At 35.5% G+C, this 19222-nt stretch overlaps 1 protein-coding gene across 1 annotated transcript in view; it reads left to right on the plus strand.

The window, feature by feature from the left end:
- Positions 1-19222, plus strand: part of Fchsd2 (FCH and double SH3 domains 2) — a 350373-nt gene that overhangs the window by 124274 nt on the left and 206877 nt on the right. The window lies entirely within an intron of this gene.

Genomic DNA, 19222 nt, shown 5'->3' on the forward strand with positions numbered 1-19222 from the left:
TCTTTTTTCTTTTTTGGCGGAACCGAGGATTGAACTCAGGCTCTTGTGCTTGCCAGGGAAGCGCTTATTCCACTGAGCCATCTCCCCGGCCCTGAATTTGTCTTTTGTTATTCTCATGATTGGATGGGACTTATGGGTCTTGGGGTGCAACACTGTGGAGTCAAAATGTCATTCTAATTACATCATTTCAAGGGTACATGCTATCAAACATGGTTTATTTCTGGTGATGTTAACCTAGATCACGACTAAAGTAGTATTTTACAAGTTTCTTCACTAAGTTATTTTCTCCCTTGCTATATTTTGCTCTTTGGAAGCAAGTCATTTTTCACTCACCCAAATCTGTGAAATTATGTTATATTTGTGACACATACAGATTCATTTGTCATGGTCTGTATTCAATCCTGGGTTCCCTCCACCTCCTGATTGATTTTTTAAAAATTTGTGTATAGTAAGAATCATTCTTTATATTATGCAGTTGTGTGGGCTTTGAAAGATGCATAATATGTATTGTGTATTGCAGTATCATACAAATTAGTGCGCTACACTTAAAGTTATTCATACTTTCCATAGTCAAGCACCTTCTCTTCAAGTTCCATACAACCAGTGTTCTGGGTTGTTGTTATTGTTTTGTTTTTATAAACTAATCTTTTCCAGAATATAATGAGGAATAATAAAATGTATAACATTTTAAATTTGTTTTTTTCACAATGATGAATTCAAGTTGTGTACTCTTATTGCTGTATAGTATTCAAGTATAATGATGTATATTAGTGTTAGCCATTTACTTACTGAAGGAAACCTTGATTGTTTCAAATTTTATACTATAAAATTTGTGCTCTACTATAAACATTTGTGCTCTGTATTTTGTGTGGTTATAAACTTTTCAGTCATTTGGCTACCTAGAACACAACTGTTGAGTCAAATGGGAAAAAAAACCCCAAAACTCTGTTTAACTGAAAGTTTTCTGTTTTGCAGAGTAGCTGCACTATTTTGTATTTCCACTAGCCATGAAAGAATATCCTGCTGTTCTGTCTTCTTCTTCTTTTTTTTTTTTTTTAACCAGGAATTGAACTCAGAACCTTGAGTTTGCCAGGCAGGTACTGTGCCACTCTGCTGAGCTATGTCCCTGACCCCTTCTGTCCTCTTCAGTATTTGGTCATGTCAATATTTTAGATTTTAATAGTTATACATATAGGGTTTTTTTGTTTTAATCAGCATATCCATGATCACATAATGTCATTATGACACAATCATTTAATATGCTTATTTGCCATTATTACATATTTTTCAAGTGAAGTTTCTATTAAGATGCTTGCCATTAAAAAACTGGGTGGATTTTTTTCTTATTGTTTTGGTGTTAAATGTTAGGATTCTTCACAAAGGAACAAGGAGATTTTCTTCTAAATTCTTACAGTTTTGTTCTTTACGTTTAAGTCTATGAACCATTTAAAGTTAATTTTTTGAGTTGTGTCTTTTATTTTGAAGAAAAAGAAAAACGTGATACAAAATTTTAGAACAAGATAGAGTAACAATGGTTAGAACATGACTTATTGTTATCTTCAAAGTAGTTGCTTAGATTATAAGATATAGACATGAAAACTAATCAAACCATTCAAGCACACACCTTTCTTTTCAATGAACTAATACAAGTTAGAGTTGTGTCTTAAGGTTGATTTTTTGGTTTGGTTTTGGTATATGGCCATCCAATTGTTTTAGCACTATTTGGTGATAAAGGCTATCATTTTTCCATCAAATCATCTTTGTCCTTTTTTATGGATGTATTTCTATGACCTATTTTGTACAACATTGATCTGTGTGTCCTTTGGCCAATACTACAGTCTTGAATACTTTGGCTTTTAAGCATGCCTTAAAATCAGATGAGAGCTCTCTGACTTTCTTATGTTGTAAAATTGTTTTGGCTATCCTACTACTTTTACTTTTCCATATACATTTTAGAAATCAAATTTCTAAAAAGAAAATAATAAATAAAATCAGTTTTTATACCTACCAAAATAGCTTTGTAGGGGCCATAGCCCAGTAGAATAAGCGCTTGCCAGGCAAACACGAAGTCCTGAGTTCAATCCCTGGTATCACCAAAAAAAAAAAAAAAAAAGCTTTCTAGAGTTTAATTAGAATTAAATTGATAGATAGATCAAATTGGGATTAAATTAGGAGCAACTGTTATTTTAGGAGTGAAGTCTTCTAGTCCATTAACATAGAATATTTTTGTTATGCATTTTACTGTTTTTTAATTTTCAAAGTATTTTAGAGTTTTCCACATACAGCTCCTACACATATTTTGTTACATTGCTATATTGAAAGGACTACGCTCTTTCCTTATACAATTTTACTTTTTAAAAATTTTTATTATAATTTCTAATTGCAAATATATAGGAGAACAATTGCTTTTGGTATAGTGACTTTGTATCTTACAACCTTGCTAAACTCAGGTATTCTCAGAGTTTTTTAAACATAGAAAATCATATCATCTAGGAAAAAGTAGCTTTATTCTGTTCTAATGTTTATAACTCCCCCCCCCCCTTTTCCTAGTAGGTAGTGTTGAAAAGGATTTGGTGAGAGAGGACATCATTGCCTTGTCTTTTTTTTTTTTTTTTTTTTTTTTTTTTTTAATGTATTTGGTACAGGGTCTCACTACAAAGCTCAGACTCCGTGATCTTCCTGTTTTCAGGCCCCCCTGTGCAGGGATTACAGGTGTGTGCCACCACACCTAGTCTCACCACGCCTGGTCTTGGTGACTGGCTCAGGATACCTAGGGGCGGGGCTGGCGTGGCATGTGGTACCAGGATCAAACTAAGCAGTTGCTTAGTCTGCTGAGCTATCTTGCTGACCCTCATTGCCATATTAAAAGTATGATAATAGGTGAATGCCTTTTGTATGTATTTTTGTTTACATTAAGGAAATTTCCTTCTATTTCTAGTTTTTTGAGAATTTGTATCATAAATGAATATAAAATTCATGTATTTTTATTTTATTTGGGTTTTTTGATCTACCTTTTTGACTCCTTTGTTTTAACTATGTTTTTATTGGTACATATTTGTCATACATATTAATCATACTCATTACAGGGAATTTGTCCCTGTGCATGATATATCTTGATTCCTCTTCCTTTTTCCCATTTCCCTGCCCACTCTTCAATGCTTCTTCCCTTCCCCATTTACAAAAGCTTAGTTTCCATTTTTCCCTTCAATTTTCTTTTTCATTCCTCCTTGCTACTCCCTTGTTCCCCTTCCCATTTGAATGTGTTCTTTTTATTTGCCAGTATCTGTCCTCTGTTGTGCTCCTTGTTTGTCCTTAGACTTTCTCATACAAGAGAAACAATGTGATATTTAAATTTGTTTGATTCATTTCATATAAGATTATGTTCTCAAAGTGCCTCCATTCTCCTACAAATGACTCATCCTTTTTATTGCAGAGTAATACCTCATTACATATAAATATCTTATTTTCTTTGTTCCTGATTTAGCTGCTACATATTATGCTGTTTCGATAGGCATGTGTACATCACTGCAGTGTGATGCTTTTAACTCTTTTGGTGAGATACCTAGAAAGAGAATTGCTGGGTAAAAATAATCTTCTAGCTTTAAGTTTCTGAGGAATCTCCCTATTGATTTCAGTACAGTTTACACTCCCACCAGCAGTAGAGAAGGATTACTTTTTCCCCCCGCAGCCTCTCCAGCGTTTGTTATTGGTTGATAGCCATTTTTTCTGGAGGGAGGTAGAATCTCATTGTTGTTTTAATTTTAATTTCTTGAATGACCAATGATGCTGAAAGTTTTTCTTACACTGATTTGGTGTTTGTACTTCTTTTGAGAAATGTCTGTTCATTTCAGATGTTCATTTTTAAATTGGGCCTTTAAATTTGGAAGGTCTGATGTTTTTGGAGTTTTTTAAATTTTATTTTATTTTTGGAGTTCTTTATATATTCTAGATGTTAGTCTTTTGAGGAACAGATAGTAAAAAAATTTTTCAATCTTTTGGTTGTCTTTTCACTGTATTGATCATTTCTTTTGTCTTGCAAATTTTTTTAATTTGATGCGATCCCAGTTGTTTGTTCTTTATATTATTTCCAGAATTTTGCATATTCTGTCTTCCAGCTGATTGTGTTTGTATCTTTATATTTAGATCTTTAACCCAGTTCAATTTTAGTTTAGTGCATGGTGAGAGATATGGGTTGAAGTTCAATTTTCAGAATGTGGAAAGCCAGTTCTTATAGTACCATTTATTAAAGAGGCTATCTTTCTTCCAGTGAAGTTGTTTGACCCCACTGTCAAAGATAAGCTGGCTGAGTGTCCTTGGAGTTATTCCAACATCTTTTATTCTCTTCCTTTGAGCATTTATGTTCAGGAGTAAAGAGAACTAAATTGGCCTTCAGTTCTCTTTTGCTTGGGTGCTTCTCAGATTTTCATATCAGGGTAATACTTGCTTCCTAGAATAAATTTTGGAGTATTGCTTCTTTTTCAGTTTTCTTAAAGAGTTTGAGTAGTAGTGGCATTAGATTTTCTCTAAAGTTCTATAGTACAATTCAACTATGTATGTACCAGGATATAGGCTTTTCACTGTTGGTATTCTTTTTAATTCTTCAATTTTATTGACTGATATGCTATTTAGAATTTTTATATCTTCTTGATTCAGCTTCAATAATTCATATGTATCTGTAAATCTATTTCTTCTGAGAGTTTTTTATCTTATTACTAGAGTACAGAGTCGTGGTATCAAAACCTTATGGATTTCTACAGAATCCATAGTGAAGGGCCGGCCAAACAGCTCAGCAGATGAAAGCACCTGCAAGCAGGTGCAGGGGCTAGGGTTTGATCCTCAGGCCTGCTGTGCCGGCCCTGCCCAGGGTGTGCTAAGACGGCAATTGAGACTGTGTGTGGTGACGCGCCTATAATCCTAGCTCTTGGGAGGCTGAAAACAGGCAGATCACTACAAGTCTGATATAGTAGTGAGACCCTGGACACCCTGTAGACCCTTCCCTAAAATAAAAAAAAAAGAATCCATAGTGATTTTGTCCTTTTCATTCCTAATTGCATGGATTTGAGTCTTTCTTTTCTTTTATATTTTTCAATAAGGTTGGCTAAAGGTTTGCCTATTTAATCGTTCAAAGAACCAAATCTTCAATTCAGTTATTCTTTGTATTATTTTCTGAGATTCAGTTACATTAATTTGTACTCTGATCTTTATACTTTCCTCCCTCGTACATGTTTTGAATTTGCCTTGTTCTTTTTCTAGAAGCTTGAGATTCAATATTAGGTTATTTACTTGAGCTCACTACGTTTTTCTGATGTGAGAATTCACATCTATAAATTTTCCTCAGAGAATTACTTTCATTGCACCCCCAGAAATTCTATTATGTCATATTGGGATTATTAATTGCAGAAACTGTCTAATTTCTTACTTAATTTCATCTGACTATTAGTTGTTCAGGAGAGTATTATTTATTTTCTGTGTGTTTATGTAGTTTTTGTGGTTTTCTTTTGCTATTGATTTCCAGTTTCATTGCTCTATGATCTGATAACATACATTGGATAATTTCAATTCCTCACTTTTTTTGTGCCAGGAATTGAAGTCAGGACCTTATGCTTGCAAGTGAGGCGCTTGTGCTGCTGAGCTATCTCTCCATCCCAATAAATTCAATTTCTTTGTATTTATTTAAGTGTGTTCTATGTGCTAAGTGTGTGGTTTATTTTGGATAAAGCCCCATCTGCTACAAAGAAGAATGTGTGCTCTCTTGTGGAGTGAAACACCTTGTAGACATCTGCTAACTCCATTTGTTCAAAAGTTTGGTGTAGGTCTGATTGTGTGTGTGTGTGTGTGTGTGTGTGTGTGTGTGTGTAATTGATCTATTTGAGACAGTCAGGTAGGGTATGGAGTTCCCCCATTACCATTGTATTAGTGTATATCTGATTTTTTATATCTATTACTTCATTTGATATAGTTGGCTATGTTAATATTCTGTGCATTTGTATTTATGATTGTATTCTCTTGGATTGTTCACTTAATAAATATATAGTGACCTTCTTTGACACTTCTAATGAGTCTTGGCTTGAAGTCTACTTTGTCTGCAAATACACGAGGTACCCCTGCTTTTTTCCAGGTCCCTATTGCATGAAGTGTTGTTTTCCATCCTTTAACTTTGTATGTGTGAATGTCTTTCTCTTTTTCTGTGAATTTCTTTTTGAGTTAAATATGTGTCTTGCATATTGGTGGATCTTGTTTCTTGATCCATTCTGTCAGTCTGTTTATTTTGATTGGTGAATTGAGACCATTCACATTGATGATGATTATATATATATATATATATATATAATTGTATTATTTTCCTGCTTCTGGTTCCCTTTCTTTCCCTTCTGTCTGATTGCTATCTTAACTGATGGATTCATTCTGTCAGAATTCTTAGAATTGTTTTCTTCATGTTTTCATTTTTGTTTTTTACTACATTGTCCTTCAGAACTTTTTGGAATGCTAGTTTGGTGGTCATGAATTTCTTCATGTATTCGTTATCATTCAAGTATCTTATTTGTCCATTAGTTTTGAAAGATAATTCTGTGGAAGTATCAGTCTGGGTTGAGGGCTGCTTTCTTTTAGGGCTTAAAGTACTTCACTCTAAATTCTCCTTTGGGGTTAAGGGTTTGAGTTGAGTATTCTGCTATGATACCAATGAATTTTTCTTCATAGTTGATTTGTTCTTGTGTTGAATTTATGGCATCTTGATTGTTAATATGGTTTGGTGTGATTTTTTTATGACTACTGTGGTGCCTTACTTAATGAACTTTACTTTTTCCACAATTCTAGTCTCAAACCAAATTGGATGAGAACTGAATCAAATTTCTCCATAAAGTCAACACTGAACTTTGTTATGGTTTGTGTCTAGATGTTTTCCCAAAGCTTTATACAGTCATGGGGCAGACTTCTAGAATTTGTGATGAATTCATGATTCAGTGCTGGGAGTATGGGTGTGAGTGCTACACCACCTTGGGGCAGATAGCCTGAATGCAGTATAAGGGAAAGAGGCTTGCTCTTCGCTGGCTGCTGCTCCTTTTTGTTTTTTGCTGTTTTTCTATCACCATGAACTGCTACGCTCTACCATGTGCCACTCTGCCTTAGAGCCAACTGAGTATGGACTGAAACCTCCACAAACTGTGAGCTAAATAAACCTTTTCTTCATTAATTTTGGGTGTCAGGTTTTTGGTCACAGCAACAAAAGAAAAGTAACCAAGATAAATTTAGTGAATTTGGCTCAGTTCTCATTCAGTTCATCTTGTGGCCAGCATCATGGAAAGAATTTTAAGTTTGTAAACCAATGTATTTGTAGTTATATGTGCCTCCCTAACCTGTATCTGAAATTCTTTTTCTGTGCTTGGGAAGTTTTCTGCTATTACTTCTGTCACAAGGTTTTTTTTTATGCCCTTTGTGCTGCCCTCTGGTTCCTTATTGATTCCAGTTACTTATATTAGCCTTCTTTGAAGCATCCAGCAGCTATTATATTGATTTGTGTGTGTGTGGTCGCTTTCTATAGGAGGTCTTTCATTTGATGATTACCAACTACAACACTTTCTTCTAGATCTAATTGTCTTCACACTGGTTGACTCTGCTACATATACGTTCAGTTAAATTTTTAATTACCTGGATTTCAATTTGAATGTGTTTTTTTTTTTTTTTTTTAAAGTAGAAACTAGTTGTTTTCTATGTTGGGCATTTGTAGTTTCCATGTCTTTTCTTAAGTCCTTTTTTAAAAAAATCTGTATCTACTCTAGATTTGCTAATCATTTCCTTTATTATGGTTATCATCTCTTTAATTATGTTTTGTTTTTGTCAAGAGACTTAGCGATCTGTTTTGTTACTTCTCCTGCTACCATTTAATTAAATTCACTTGAGTGGGTTTTTATTTTTTTCTACCACAGTGTTCCCTTAATTTGCCTTGGGTGAGTTGGGTCTATTGGCTGTATCTTGTTTCCACGTTTTTCTCATTTTCTTTTCTCCCTCCTCCCCTTCCCCCTTCTTTTTCTTTGTTCTTCTCTTTCTCTTCTCCTCCTCTTCCCCCTTCTTCTCTGCGTTGAAGCTATAAATTTCTTATGGTAGATAGCTTTATTACTGGTATCGAGGCTACTTTAGGAAATGACTACTTTTCAGAAAGGTCTTCTAAGGTGTGGCTGCCTTTTGGCTTTTGAGTCAGTCCAAGGATCCTGCCTCTTCAGTGTATAGGGATAAAATATTGCTGCCTGTTTGGCCTAGTAGTCCATTCTTTGGTACTGGATTGTAGTATTATTTCTGACACCCCAGGCTATCTAGATCAATTAATTGTAATAACTAAGTCATCTTCATGAAGTAATACAATTAGTAATAACAATAGAATTAAACATACACTGGCAAATGACAAACCATAATAACTATTAATTTTTCACCTTTAACCATATGTATAAAATTTACATTTATATAATATAACCTAAAACAAATCAGGAAATTATATATAGTAAATATCCACTCAATAGAGTGGATTCTTCCCCCTAAGGGAAGAAAATGTGTAAGACATAAGAGGAAAAAACACAGAAATAAGAGAAAGAGATTAGAACCATAGCTGAAGGACAAAGGAAAATTACGCACTCCTGGGGAAACTGGTAAACACAACAGAAAGGAAAGAAAGAAGGAAAAAAAAAAAAAACAAGAAGAAAACAAAACTTAAAAACTGTTCACATTCATGAAAAGACAAAAACAATTTTTTAAAAAGCAGACAAAGAAAAAGCCCACAAATGATGAAGAAAAAAGGAAGTTAATTCTCTATGATCTCAAACCTGTAGATCTTCTGAGGTCTACAGTTTTGTGATAGTGTCCAGTTGTGAGTATGACTCTGCTCTTGCTGGCAGCCTAATGACACAGTCAGAGCCCAGATCCATGCTGGATAATCCCAGCAAGTCTCCAGCAGGATTAGCAGGGAAGTAGTAGTTCTGGTACTTTCAGATCCACAGAAGTACAGACTGATCCTGACCTCTGGTTGTAGGGCTGGACACTGAATAATTTAGCTTACAACACTGGATGTCTCTTACTAGCCTGACTACAGCTCTCTAGATCCTTCCTGAGCCTTAGGAGATCCACCTGTCTCCTTCATTTCTTCCCCAAATTGTTATTTTCCAGTGTCTGGAGAGGTTGATTTGTAGCTGTTTACCCTTGTGCCATCTTCCCATAAATCGGTATTTGGCTTTAAGATCAAGTAATATAGGCCAATTTGTTTATTTATTTAGTCTTTTTGAGACATGGCTTGACTGCAGTTCAGGCTGGCCTTGAACTCACTTTGTAGCCCAGAATGACTTTGAACCAATGATCCTCTGGCCTCAGCCTCCTGAGTGCTGGGATTACAGGCATGTGCCACCATGCCTAGCTCTAAAATAAGCCATTTTAAATATCAATAGATTTTGATATGTAATGTATCAAACATTAATGGGTGGCTTTTTAAATGATTCATTTGTGTTTCTTAGAAAAATGTTTAAAAATTGTTTAATATGTATATAAAACATTTGATTGATTTTTCAGTTTCATCTTGAATTAATAGACCAACAAGAAAAAGCAATTTATTATGTTATTTAAAATTATATACTTTAGTTCCTTCCCAATGCAATTTCATATCAGACAAATCTTGAAACTCTCTAAGGAAAGTACAGTTTTCCATTGTTTTGGGTTTGGGGATAAAAATCTCACTATATAGTTCACACTGACTTTGAACTCACTATGAGGCCCAGACTGGCCTTACACTTTCTGTGATCCTTCTCCCTTGGCCTCCCAAGAGCTGCCTTACAGGTGTGCACTACCACACCCAGCTTCATTAACTATTAATAGAGGTTAATGATTTAAGAATACAGTAAAGATATATCATCCCATTTGTTTGAGAAGTATCTAGCTTACCAGTGCACTTGTTAATTTTCAAAAGATCATTTCCATAATAGTAGGAATTTCATGACAAAATGTGAAGCCATCTTATAGCAAGCACTTAGTAAAATTTAGATATCAGTTTCATTATATGCTGGGGTAGGGGGATCACTTCTTGACTTTTTGGCTAAGATCAAGTATAGTATTACATGCTGGAGGAAGAATGAATGCCAGATAACTGTGTCAGAGCTAGGGAACATGCTTTTGCTTAGCTCCCTGTGGTGAATAGTCCAAGGGTTAAATTATCAGCCCGTTTCCCAGTGTCTACTTGACAGTAGCTTTATTTGTGTTTCTTCACCTGTTAGTGCAATACAGCAAGTGTTATTGAGAGGTAAAACAAAGCAAGTCTTACATCAGACACTGATGGCTTTTTAAAAGGTTGGAGTGGGATGTCACTGGATATTCCAAAGGGTATATTGATAGTAGCACATCTTTATGGAAGTCACTGCTTCACTAGACTGCAAGTCAAATCAACATTATGCATCAGTGATGCTGAAGTCAATGTGAATCCATTTTGGAGTCATTACAAAAAACAAAATACTTTTAAAAGAATTGCAGGTCATGTTTATTTTCTTTAGCAAATTAGTGTGGGTAGTTTGCAATAGAAGTAAACCTTTCATTCATCAGATGTGGCTTTGAGCATCATGTAAAAGAGAAACCAGTTAATTGAAGTCTAGAATGCCTTCAGAGGCATGAGATGTTATTTAGGACCTTTCCTATAATGACCACAGAGCATTTCTGAGTACTTATGCAAATTAGGTCTTGGGCAGCTGCATAGAGCACACAGAAGTCATGATTCCTGCTCTGTGAACTAACTTGAATCAAGTCTTTCATCTAAAGCTCTCACTGTTTGTCTATTTCATGAATCCACATCTCATCTCTGAAGGGCTCATTCAGTTTAATACAGTTCAGCTTTGTGGTTTAGAGTTCTAGAAATTGCTGTTGTAATGCATAATGCACAAAAAGTTAGCAAATTAGAGTAATTTCACATTTTTTGAGAATATGATGTCTTTTTTACAAAGGCTTTTGATAATTTGGGAGTCCAGCTCAAATTTAACTAGTTATGAGCTACATGACCTTAAGTAAATTTTGTGTCTTAAGTGACATATTTCTCTGTGGTTACAAGGCCTAACAGAGTTAAGAGAAACTAATGTTAAAAGTGCCTGCTAATTAGCTCATTTTTTTTTAAAATTTTTTTTTAAATTTTTTTTTTTTTATTTATTTGAGAGAGAGAGAGAGAGAGAGAGAGAGAGGGGTGTGTGGCCAGCTCAGCCCACCAGGGGGCGGGCTGGCTGGCATGTGGTGCTGGGGGATTGAACCGCGGTCCCCAATGCTTTGCCAAGCTTGTTCTAAGTAGGTGCTTTAGACCACTGAGCCATCTCTCCAGCCCCTCATTTTTTTTTTCTGTATAAATTTATAGTGTTGTCATTTTGCCCTTTGTCCTCATAAAAGGCTCATGTCATATCCCATGTTTAGTGCTAATTTTTCTGCAAACACTTTAGCAGTGATTAAACTGAAGAAGTCACATATCATTTGGATGTGATTTGTTTTTTTAAAAAAAGTCACTGTGGGGGATATGCCTCAGCGGTACAAGGCCTACCTGGCAAAGCACAAGGTCCTCAGTTTAATTGCTAGCACTAAAAAAAAGAGAAAATGCTGCATTATCTTGTCCTTGGTAGTGTTGCATACTTTTTGTTATGTGTTGGTACAGAGTCTCACTACGCAGGTTGGACTCATAGTGATCTTGCTGTTTCAGCCTCCCCAACACTGGGAATACAGGCATGTGCCATAACCATGCCTGGTCTTAGTCGCTGGCTTAGCACACCTGGGGTGGGGCCAGCGTCGAATGTGGTACCAGGGATCGAACCCAGGTCCTCGCACTTGCCTAGGCAGGTGCATAGACCACTGAGCTATCTCCATGGTCCTGTTGCATAATTTTTATTCCTCTCTACAGTTATGAGCTGCTTGAGTTCTGGAATCTTGGCTTATTTCAACTTTCCCAAAAATTAAAGTGCCTTAATGGTATGGCATAAAATTCAGATTTTTTTCCCATTGCTTTGAAATATACACATGTGTTGCTTAGTAGTGATAATTTAAGTATAATTTTATTGAAGAACTATCTTATTATATTAGAGTCCATAGTCATAATTTCACAAATCTGGTACTTTTTCTTTGAGTATATAAAAATTAGGAACCAGAGAAATTTTGATTCAAACATTTTTCACTCACTGGCAAAAACTTCAAAAGAGATTAATATTATATAGTAGAGAGAGTAATGTAGATAAGAAGTATCCATGCAGTCAGTGGGTATTATTATCAACAACTAAATTGTTGTATTTTATCTTTGCTGTAGCCTAAGGATATAGAAATGCAAAAATAAACCAGGTATGGTAGTGTATTCATGTATCCCAGGACTCTGGGAAACTTAGGGATTTAGCAAGACCCTGTCTCAAAATAAAAAATTTATAAAGGCTGGGATATAGCTCATTGCAAAAGCCCAAGTTTTAATCTCTGGTACTAAAAATAAACACACAAGTAAACACACGAGAGAAATAAGATTCCCTACCTCACAGTGCTTAGAGTTAGTAAACAGACAAAACATTTAAATCAGACAGGAACAATGTATAAGGATTATGAATTGGGCTGTGTTAGAGTCACTGGTAAGTGGTTAGAAGAGGCCTTTTAGAGACAAGGCTAAAAGGATAAGGATATGCCTGCATTGTGTTCTAAATATGGTTTTTATCTGAAAGGGTTCATGAATTCATAGGGATCTAGCTTATTGCAGGTCTAGAACAGAAACTGTAAGAGAAAACAAAGAAATGATCAAAATCTATTTGGCTCATGATATGGGAAGGGCTCCTACAGATCACAGATGTGATAATTTCAATATCAAAAGAGTGGTGTCTGTAATTAATTGGAATATATCTGTTATTTACATGAGTCTACAATGTTACTTTAAAAATTTGTCTGTGTACCAAAACTGAACAATAAAATATTTATCCTGTCTTTCCTCTAAGAACAGTACATCAGGGAAACCAGTATTTAAACGTGGTATTATTGTATTAAAATGAAATTAAATACTTATGTAATGAAATTTTTCAGTAAGTACTTTTGAGTGTTTGTGTCAGGAAATATAGAAACCAGTTTAAAGGAGAAAGAGGAAAATTCAGCAAGGCCAGGCATGGTGGTGCATGCCTGTAATCCTAGCACTCAGGAGGCTGAGATAGGAGGATTGCCACAATTTCAAGACCAGTCTGAATTATACAGTGAGATCCTATCTCAAAACAAACAAACATATAAACAAACAAATGAATTCAGCAAGTAGAAATAGGAGTGGTAGGAAGATATTTCATATGATAGAAACAGTATGAACATGGCACAGATGTGACAAAATACTGTACATACTCAGAAAAGACTTGGTAATTGAGTTTCCAAAGTATATGATATGTGAATACTTAGTAGTTGGAAATAGTGACACCAAACTATTGCCAAGTTTAGAAAGAATTTGAGTTTCAAATTCTTTAATACTTCAATATCTTGTGTGCCTTCAATGGAAATAATACCATTTCAGCAGAGGCATTCAACAATGATTTTTTTATGTGTATATATATATTTTTTTCCCCATAATTTTATTGATAGACAAATAGCAATGAGACAGTTTCAAATGAAATTGGTAGGACAGTTTCAATAATTAACACATTGCATATTATCTTCCTAGTGGTTATTTGCTGTGCAAGATGCAGATATGATATCCTATTTAAAAACACTATTACAACAAATCCCTCTATTCATTAAGGGAATGTAACTATATATCTATCCTAACTGTTTTGAATATACAGATAAATAATGGATATTCATTTATATATCCCCTTTTTTATTTAGTTCCATCATTTGAATATTATAGGTGTGTTAACTCAGCAAAAATGTTCTAAAAGAGTCCAGTAATCCATAATAGTATTGGGTGTTCTGCTTGACTGGCAGTGTCAGAAATTGTTGACCTAAGTCCCCTACAGCTCAACATAACAGCATGGCTTTATTTCTTGTACTTCGTTTTTATGCTTTTCTGCTGGATGGTTAAGACCAAGATAAAGCAAGACCTATGCAACAAGAGTTGTAGCTTTTGGGTCTGATAAGGTCAGTCAGATCCCCTCAGGATTTATCCTGAGATCCTGTACCTCAGATTGTAGAACCTTTGTCAGTGTCATCCATGTGGATGAGTCACGGCCATTGCTTGGCCAATGTGCTCTCTGTGAAAGCCTGAGAGAATGTTTTCTCTCCATGTGACTCTCCTTAGGCACACTCTATATCATCGATCACTTTCCTCTTTGGCCCCATAATCTCCTTGATCAGAAAATTTGGGACACTACTGAGTTACATGACATTACAGTACAAGTTCTCATATGTCCTGAGTCTTAATTGACCTTGGAAGGCTAGGGCCAAAATGTTGGCTTTCCTTGCAGTCCTCCTTTTTGTCTAATTTTGGTCTGCAAACTTAGGTTGTTAACCATCCAGAAGACAAGCTTATTGTTATTACCATAGAACCTAGGCTGTTAAGCTTAACCTCATTATCTGTCTGAATATCAAACATCTTAGGCGTAACATAGAACAGGTATTATTCATCAAGTATTGATATGTTGAACTTTAAGTCCCTACAGAATATGATGAAAAAACATTTAAAAATTAAAATATATTTTAAAAATAGGCATAATTATATAATTCTTATGTTTACACATATGTCCAGAAATCTAACCATATACAATCTTATAGCAGGACAGTCCCGCAACATTCTTTTTCCTGTCTCCTGCCTTCATTCACTACCCCCTTCTTTTTGAACAGTCATCTACCCAAGAGACAGCATGGCAGCAACTGGCATGTCATGACAAGCAGCCTGTATTCAGGAGACCAGAATCACAGACACTACAAGCATGAACTTACTGTTACAAATTGCCATCTTCAGCGCAGTTGCTTACTTCACAGGTGTCTGTATCTATAGTTAGTCAGGGTGAGAATCATTCCAATTAACTGCAAGATTCAAAAATCTTCTGAAGATTCTCAGGATCATTGCCTTACCCATGTTCTACATATAACAGTATGGCTTGCCCCTGTCATGTTTCCTAGCTCTTCTCCTTGCTCTCTTTTCATTGTCTAATCCTCAAGTTGTTGCTTTCCTTTTAGTTGTATTATACCTTTCTATTTGTATTCTTCTTTTGAGTTCTTATACTAGGAAAACTATACGATATTTACACATGTGTGTCTGGTTTATTTTAATTAAGCCTCATTGATTTGGCAGCAGATCTCTTTAGAAAGATGACATGTTTACCAAGTGGAGTAGTATGCACCTATGATCCCTTGGAGTTTGGGCAAGAAAGATTGCAAGTTTGAGCCCAGCCTGAAAAACTTAGCAAGATTCTTTCAAAATAAAATTATTATTATTATTATTATTATTATTATTATAAAAAGGCCTGAGGCTATAACTGAGTGCTAAAGGCCTTAAGTTAAATCCCCAGGCCAACACACACAAATACAAATAAATACTTTGAAAAAGGGAAAAAAAGAAAAGGAAGATACCATGTACAGAGGAAAGCATTGATTTGATTTATTCTTTCAAAGAACCAACTCTTCCTTAGTTCTTTGTATTGTTTTCTTAGTCTCCATTGCATTAATTTCTGCTCTAGTCTTTATAATTTCCTCCCTCTTTTGGACTTTGGGTTTGACTTGCTCTTTTTCTAGAAGCTTGAGGTGTAGTGTAAGATTGTTTATTTGGACTTGTTCTGTTTTCCTGATGGGAGAATTTACCACTGTAAATTTTCCTTTTAAGACAGCTTTCATTATGTCCTACAGGTTCCAGTACGTTTTATCTGCATTTTTGTTGGATTGTAAATGATGTTTAATTTCTTCTTTAATTTCATCTGTGACTTATTGATTGTTCAAAAGGGTGTTATTTAATTTCCGTGAGTTTATGGAGTTTTGTGATTTTTTTGTCAATGATTTCCATTTTCATTGCACTATGGTCAGATAATATGCATGGAATAATTTCAATTCCTTTACTAGTATATGGTCTATTTTGTAGAACATACTATGCGCAGCTGAGAAGAATATATATTCTGATGTTGTTGGGTAGAACACTCTGTAAAGTCTAAGTCTATTTCTTCACAAGTTTGGTTTAGTTCTGTTTTTGGGGTTTTTTTTTTTTCTCATTTTTTGCCTAGTTAATTTATCTCTTTGTGACAGTGGGGTGTTAAAGTCCTCCATTACAGTTGTGCTATTGTTGATTTGATTTTTCATGTCTGTTGAAATTTGTCATATATAGTTGGGTATTCCTACATTGGGTGCATATATATTTATGATTGTTATCTCTTCCTCTTGTAGTTTTCACCTAAGTATATAGTGACCTTCTTTACCTCTTTTGATCATACTTTTGAAGTTCACTTTGTCAGCAATCAGAATAACTACCCTTCTTTTTTTCTGGATTCCTGTCACAAGGACTATTGTTTTTCATCTTTTGACTTTTAGTCTGTGAATTTCCTTTTGAGTTGTGTCTTTTCTTTTTTTAAAGTAGGAAATATTTATTGAGCACAAAATAGATTCTAAGAGAGACAGAAGGGTCCCAGAAAGTGGGTTGGCCAAGAGCCCATCTACTTCTCCTGTATTTTGTTTCTTGATCCACTCTGCCAGTCTGCTTTTTTTTTTTGATTGGTGAATTGAGGTGATTTACATTGATGGTTATAATTAATACTTACTGGTTTATCTTTGTCATGTTATTCTAATGCTTTAGGTTCCCTACTTTTCCCCTCTGCTCTGCTTGGTGCTTCCTTTCTATTGTTCTTGAAGTTGTGGTCATTTTTGTTTCTTTCTAGAATATCTGTCAGTACTCTTTGTAAGGCTGGTTTGGTGTTCATGAATTTCTTAAGTTGTTTTTTGTCATGGAAGTATCTTATTTCTTCATTAATTTTGCAGGATATATCAGTCCTGGTTGGAAGTTTTCTTCAGGACCTGAAATACTGCATTCTGAGCGCTTTTTTTTTTTTTTTTTCTTTTCTTTTATGTATTTTTACCAGGGCCTACTATGCAGCTTGGACTTGTAATGATTCTATTTTCAGCCTTCCCAATATTGGAATTACAGGCTGTGCCACCACACCCAGACTAAGTTGTCAGCTCAGAGTGCCCAGGGATGGGGCTGGTGCGGCATGTGGTACCAGGGAACAAACCCTGGTCTCTGCATTTGCCTAAGCAGGTGCTTAGACAAGTTCAACAAGGCTCCTTTGAGCTGTCTTGCCAGCCCTTGAGTTCTTCTTGACTTGATGGTTTGTGTTAAGAAATTTGTCATGATTTTCATGGGTTTTCAATTGTAGGTGATCTGTTTCTTTTTCTTAACAACTTAATAATTTTTTGCTGAATTTGTGGTGCATGCGTGTATGTGTGTGTGTGTCTGGTTCAGCCCACCCTGGGGGCAAGGCTGGTGTGGCATGTGGTACCAGGGATCGAACCATGGTCTCTGTGCTTGCCTAAGCAGGCTGCTGAGCTATCTTTAGACCACTGAACTATCTCACCAACTCCATGTGGGATCTTGATTATTGTGTATCTGGGTGATTTATTTTGGTTATTGCTGATTGGAGTTCTCTGTGTCTCACTTACTGTATGTCAAATTCTTCCATGTTTGGGAAATTTTCTGCTACTACTTCTACAAATAATTTTTTTATGTCATTTGAGTTGACTCCTGCTGTTGACATCAATCTTATATAGTTTTTCTTTGCATCATCTTGCAGCTATTGAATTGTTATTTCCTGGCTCCTTATTTTTAAGAGATCTTTCCTTTCACAATTGCTAGATTCAATGCTGTCCCCAACTGAAAGGTTTATCTTCAGTTTCATTCAAGCATTTTTAGCAGCTTTCAATGGAGTTCTTAATTTCCTGGATAGCTGTTTGAATGTGTCTCATATTCTAATTCTTTCCTGTATTGTTCATTCAATGTTTCCATCGTTTTTCTGGTCTCCTCTATTTTTTCTTTTTAATCTGTGTCTTCTTTAGGGGCAATGAGCATTTCTTTCATGATTGTTATTTAATTTAAGAGATTATTTGTGATTTGATTTCTTCCGCATTCTGATGGAGTTGTTTCTTTACTTCAGTTGCTATCATTTCAGAAATTTCAGGTGTGTGACTTGCAAGTTCTTCTGTGTCCTTGTTTACTGAACTTGTTCTGGATGGACTGGAGGGCTGAGATTGCCTTTTTGCTCCTTATTTTTAAAGCTCCCAAAGTTTCCCTGGGCTCAGGGGCAGCCAGTGGGCAGTGGGTGTTGCAGCAAGACTCTGACAAGAGTGTGGGTCAGGTTAGGCCCACCAAGACTCCTCAAGCTGTCATGGGGTTAGTGTGGTGTCCTTGGTGGTGTATAGGGTGGGGGGAGATGGGCTACAGCTCAGCAAGGCTCCCATGAAGGTGGGGTGGGGTGGGGTATGAGTCACCAAGGTTCCCAAAGCTGTCCGGGGCTCAATGTGACTTCCTCAATGGGGGGGCGGGGGGAGCCAAAATTCCACAAGGCTCCTGTTGTGGTGGTGGGGAACCACTGATTTTTGTAGCAGTCTTTGCTTATGTAATCCATTGTCTTTCATTTCATCATATTTTTCTTTTACAGCTTCGTGTGTAGAAATGAGTATTGCAAAGTTATTTCTGTATCCATTTAGAAGACCCTACTTCTAAAATTGTGTTAGAAGATCACTTTTGTCTGTATCTAAAAGTAATATATTATATAGTTGAAATTATCTTAAAATGTCTATATCCCTCTGCATATCATAGGTATTATTTTTTTCCAGATTTACATTGTGTGGATAATAGATAGCAAATGGGTGGGTGTATTGCTGGTAAAACTAATTGCTTTTGAATGTATTTTTTCCTGTCCTGTTTTACAAGAGTTTAGTTGCTCGTTTCCAATTGAGCTGACATGCAGTAGGGTTCTGAGGTATCACACTATGGAGTCAGAGCTCTGTGACAACAACTGTGTTCCCTACAGCATACCAAAAGGATATTCTGATGAATAATCTCAGAGTTTGGTGAGGTGAAGTGCATTTCACTCAAGTTTTATTTTTCTTGTCCTGTACCCATCTTTTTCCTAAAAGTGGAGACAAACAAGAACTGGAAATAATGAGAGATGGTTTTAGTGTTCTGTCACTTGTCATTAGTTCTTTACTTCTGAACTAAGTTCACACTTGGAAAAATAAAACTTCTAAGTAACATATTTTAAGAGAAAAGCCTTCCTTGATAGCACAATACTTATTTTAGAAAAAA

This window comes from Octodon degus, unplaced genomic scaffold, assembly GCF_000260255.1.
Source record: "Octodon degus isolate 3935 unplaced genomic scaffold, OctDeg1.0 scaffold00146, whole genome shotgun sequence".
In the NCBI taxonomy this organism is placed as follows: Eukaryota; Metazoa; Chordata; class Mammalia; order Rodentia; family Octodontidae; genus Octodon; species Octodon degus.